At 39.3% G+C, this 5,514-nt stretch overlaps 1 long non-coding RNA gene across 1 annotated transcript in view; it reads right to left on the reverse strand.

The window, feature by feature from the left end:
* Positions 1–305: 305 nt before the first annotated feature.
* The window catches only part of LOC107698080 (uncharacterized), a 6,603-nt gene continuing 1,394 nt past the window's right edge, over positions 306–5,514 (reverse strand). The window contains exon 2 of the long non-coding RNA XR_001635309.1: positions 306–1,382. This is a non-coding gene — a long non-coding RNA (uncharacterized LOC107698080). The remainder of the gene's footprint in view (positions 1,383–5,514) is intronic.

The raw sequence follows: 5,514 nt of genomic DNA on the forward strand, positions 1-5,514 counted from the left end.
ATATATATATATATATATATATATATATATATATATATATATATATAGAAAGTAAAAAATAATATATTATTGATTTAAATTAATTTAAAAGAACATTAATTTTACAAAGTATTTACTTCAAGTTCTAAAATATTTGGAAATGTGGAACTGGAATTGTATAACTACTTAAAAATACCAGTCTTTTGCTATAAAATCTAATATACAATAGAAGATTTGTACAACTGTGTAGTACATTTGAAATATGGCACAATAGTGAATAAAGATTAAATTATAAAAGATAAAATTTGTCTAGAATTTTTTTTTCATTTTCTAAAAGCAGCTTTGGTATTTTGATATTTTCCTGTTTTTAAAATACGCCTAAAATTTGCCTAATCAGACAGGTGACAATAATTTGGAATCGGTCTTTGACGAACTGCGTTTGCAAGTTGCTTTGGATAATAGCTTCCGTTAAATGCATAAATGTAAATTTTAGATTTCTTTACTACCTCAGAATATTATTGAACTTTTTAAGTTATTGCTTTCTTTTTTTCATTGGTCTGTCTCGTTTTTCTTGTACTTGTGCCAAAAGAAACTGCAAAAATAATCTTTCCAAACTCTCCTCATCTGCAATTGGTCAGGCAAACCAAAAGACCTGCCTTAAACTTGAAGAGTCTCTGCATACTCATTGAAAAATAAAATCACTCTTATGTCATTCCTAACCTGTGGTCACATAAGTACAGAACAGCGTGGCGTGAATGTTCTGCTCAACAACTTTTAGAACAAATGAAGTCATACAGATTTGAAACAACATGAATGATGATAGAAGTGTCATTTTAAACTGGAATAGATCAAACATAAAGACACACTTCAGTCTTAAGTGTCTCAAGTGAATCAAGTGATGAAATATAACAGGACGCTCTCTTAAAGCAGCATTTAAATCGAACACAACTAACCCTGCTGTGTAAAGACCACAGATCTTTACATTTGATCTGTCTCTCCTCTCACTCCTTCTCTCATCACTTCAGCCATCTATCTATTCATCCTCATCTCTCATCCGTCTCTCTCTTTCTTTGGGAGTTCAAAGACGGTCTCTCCTTTCTTTTAAACCCCCCACTCACTCACCCACCCACCTCCCCGTATCTCTCCTCTCTTTCATAGCCCGCTGGTCTAACCCTCATTAGAATGGTGAGGACTTGAGCTGCTGAATATGTATGCAGCTCAGGAGAGGAGAGGAGGGATTGTGGATTAAGGGAATGAGAGAGGAGGCTGCCGGGTCTCTGATGTTGGCCGTGACATTTCCATGATGGCGGCTGTCTGTCGGAGCTCATTGTTCGGGGTCAGAGCCGAACGACTTTCACTTCTCCATCAGCGTGTATCTTGGTCAGTCAAACTCACGTGGCGTTCTGCGGGAGAGAGAGAGACAGTCACTTAGACACTGACCTATTTACTGCAAGTGTCAAAAAACAGACACCTTTGAAATGAGGAATGCACCAAACAAGACTGCATTGATATTCCACAAACATTCAGGTTTCTTCTGAACCACTAAACCTAAATATGAAATATTAAAAATTAAATATATATACACACACGTATATGTATGTATGTATGTATGTGTGTGTATATATATGTGTGTGTGTTTTGGCTTTTTTAAGAAATGTAAGATAAAAATTCAAAGATTTTGGTGGAACATTCTACGTTGATAAAACATCAAATGTAAAATTCAAAATTGAAATTCAACATTCAAATTGAAAGACATCACCATAACATTCTGGATACAAAATATGAGTCATCATCTTATCATTTTTGCTTGCTGATTTGCAATTGGCTTTCTTTCTTGCATCAATTTGCATACTGAATTTCGATTGGTCTTGTAATCTTGTAAAGCCTAAGTGTATTTAAAAAAATCAAGGCATGTATTTTCTTTCAGGAAATAAATATTAAAAATTAAATATATATACACACACGTATATGTATGTATGTATGTATGTATGTGTGTGTATATATATGTGTGTGTGTTTTGGCTTTTTTAAGAAATGTAAGATAAAAATTCAAAGATTTTGGTGGAACATTCTACGTTGATAAAACATCAAATGTAAAATTCAAAATTGAAATTCAACATTCAAATTGAAAGACATCACCATAACATTCTGGATACAAAATATGAGTCATCATCTTATCATTTTTGCTTGCTGATTTGCAATTGGCTTTCTTTCTTGCATCAATTTGCATACTGAATTTCGATTGGTCTTGTAATCTTGTAAAGCCTAAGTGTATTTAAAAAAATCAAGGCATGTATTTTCTTTCAGGAAATGCAAAGTTCTTTTCATACTTTAGTGATAGAAAAGGATGAAAATGAAATGAAAATAGCTAAAATCAATGTTCAGTACAACCATCACAACTCATTTTTTCAATAAATAACTATTATTTGAAGTTTAATAAAGCATAAAGTAACCTTGACGAGATGATACGCCACTAAATTAATGTTTGCCTAAAGATGTGTGGAGCCAAAAAAAAAGCTTAACACACATACACACACACTTGATTTGTAGGTTTAATCTGGGTTTAATCTGTTCCGTAGACGCCACGCTGCCACAGTGTTTGCTTCAAACTGAAGCTAATCTCCATTGCTCGTGTCCGATTGCTCTTTATCGCCACACACACACACGCGAGTTACTGTCTACTGTGTCTACTGTTTTTGTTTTCACATCACTGTTAATGTCAGTTATGATATGGCAGGTTATCAAATGACGTCAAGTAAACATGGAAAATGTGCACATCCTATCCGACTTGATGTGACAAAACTTGCATTCTAGCGAAAGGCCTCGGGGTCACCCGTCTTGAGTGGTTTGCATATATTACCATCCAATACACTCGATAAACGCTGCACGTCCGTGACTCTTAGCTCGACTTTGCTAATGAGGCACTCGCAAAGTACTTAACTTAAGCATTTCACTGCATTTCGAGAAAGATGCTGAAACCCTGACGATGACTGCGGGTTGATCTTAAAGAAATCAGGAGGCTTCTCCGTTCACATTTCAAAGAGCGACTAAAGCTCGGTGGATTAGAGCAAGCGAGCGGTTTGACAGGCCCTCGGAAAGCATTAACCACAGCTCTGGCAGTGCCACAGCTCCTACTCTCTTCCCTTTGTGCGGGTTAAGAGCATTATCATACACGCTCCCCTTCTCATGCTGCCGTCTTCATTCCCGGCTCCACTGTTTCATCTTTCTCTCACTCCTATCTCCGCTTGTCTCGCGCACACACGCACACTCAACCACACACCTTTTGTTCCTTCAGCGAGTGTGAGGTGCTTCAGTAATGCGTTACAGAGAAACTTCAGTCCTTATCTACTGCTGAGGCTGCAATCTTCCACAGCTCAATCCCTTCCTGTGTCTTTCTCCACATCACTAAATGGATTTGATCTACTTGATGTACACAAACAAACAATGAACAAACTAGGTGCAGTTTTTGACCGTTTTTATTGATTTTAGAAGCAAAGGTGGAGTGAATGGGATAGGTGCATGTTGCAGGCCGAATTCAAACCTAAGTTTTCCATATGAGAGCCACTGCTCTGACAAAAATGGACACTTTTGTTTGTGCGTTCTAGGAGTAAGCGGCACTGACAAAGGACTCAAAGGATTTGAACGATACCTGGTTAAAAACGGATTCACTTTATGACCCAAGACGCATTAAACACTTAACCCTCTTAAAAGGATAGTTGGCCCCTAAAAGACTTTGCTTCTTCTGTGAGATGTTTTGAAGAATGGTTTTGAAAAACCTTTTTGCCTTTATGTTCCTCAAAAAAGTCTTACAGGTTTGCAACCCTACCTGTCTTGATGTAATAAAATTTGTTTAGATTTTAGACAATCCAAGATTCTTTATGTCTATTTCATACCATGTGATGACTAACTCACTTACGTGGAAATAAATTGTTCCGCACATGATCATAAGATTGCTCACTCCAGTATTCACGTTGCATTGAATAAAAGTCATTCTTATCCTCTGAAAGGAAGCCTACCCACTATTCCTTCTTAACTTCAGACAGGGCAAAAAGGTATTTCTTTACGACTTCACACGCTCATGTAGGCTCTGGCTGTGAGAAGACCATAAACTACTGAAGGATTGTACGGCTTACACCTCAAACGGCCGCTGAAACAGTGCATAGATTATGGTGAACTCGTAATTTCACCTCCACAGTGTCGTAACAACGCGACACTTGAAAGACTGACACGATCTCTGCGATATTTACAGCGTGTCGTTTCTCTAAACACGCACTTTTCTCAGTTCGACCCGTCGGGAGAGAGCAGAGGAACGGCGAACAGATGTGCGACGCAACTGTCGTGCTAAACCGCAGCGGCACATCTGCAATGGAGGGGCGCCGTAATCTGCAGGTCCGGCTAAATCACAATAGGCTGACCTATTCTCTCCTGTCTAGTGTGTAATCAAAGTAGGGGTGAGGGGGCCGAACAGGATTCCCACCGATGGATTAGGCCACCGTATTAGATTGAGAATGAAAACGGATGATGGGAGGAAGCGTTTTTTATGTGTGTGCATGTTACTCAGACAGGTTTTACAGCATGTTGCTCGGGGTCTGCCGTGTGAGCCCTTGGTCGGTGGGTCTGATTAGGGCACTCTTCCTCTCCTCCTTACAGTAGCATCAAAGACTTCTATATCCTGTCCCACACTCTCCCGCCCCTGACGTCCCATCCCCCCAGGCTCAGAGCTGTCTGATAATCTTGCGCACAGAGTGTGTGTGCGTGTGGAGCATTGTATTGGCTGGCTGGAGACTTTGAATCCTTTTTTTTCCAACTGTGGGACTTGTCTCTTCTTAATTCAAAGGCAGAATGGAGGAACGTCAAGCGGTGATATGATCTTTGACGGGATTTTTCGTGGCACATCAGTCAAATGCTCTGTGAGGGAAGGTGGGGGGAAAGGTTGTGTGAGTGTGTTTGTGTTCCTGCCTGTATTGGTACAACTGAACAAGACTCTACATGTTGGGTAATTCAAAGCGTCTGCCATAAACACTGTCTGTATCCTGAGCAGGGCATTCTTGGACATAAACACGTTTTATTGCGTCAGATTGCTTCCTCTGAAGATTAGAATCATGCCGGTGTTGCTGGTTTGTTTGATTATCCAGGAATGTCAAATGCTCTGTGAGGGAAGGTGGGGGAAAGGTTGTGTGAGTGTGTTTGTGTTCCTGCCTGTATTGGTACAACTGAACAAGACTCTACATGTTGGGTAATTCAAAGCGTCTGCCATAAACACTGTCTGTATCCTGAGCAGGGCATTCTTGGACATAAACACGTTTTATTGCGTCAGATTGCTTCCTCTGAAGATTAGAATCATGCCGGTGTTGCTGGTTTGTTTGATTATCCAGGAATAAATATTTTCAAACATCGGCTCGTTTAACTATTTAGTGATGCTTTGAGGACTCAATAATGCGCCGCCTTGTCTCTGGATTAAGACCTTTGGACAAAAGCATTGGAAAAATAGGTAGACAGCGTTTGCTGTCACTCAATACATTCATACCCTTGTGAC

Source organism: Sinocyclocheilus anshuiensis, unplaced genomic scaffold, assembly GCF_001515605.1.
Source record: "Sinocyclocheilus anshuiensis isolate Anshui unplaced genomic scaffold, SAMN03320099.WGS_v1.1 scaffold1163, whole genome shotgun sequence".
In the NCBI taxonomy this organism is placed as follows: Eukaryota; Metazoa; Chordata; class Actinopteri; order Cypriniformes; family Cyprinidae; genus Sinocyclocheilus; species Sinocyclocheilus anshuiensis.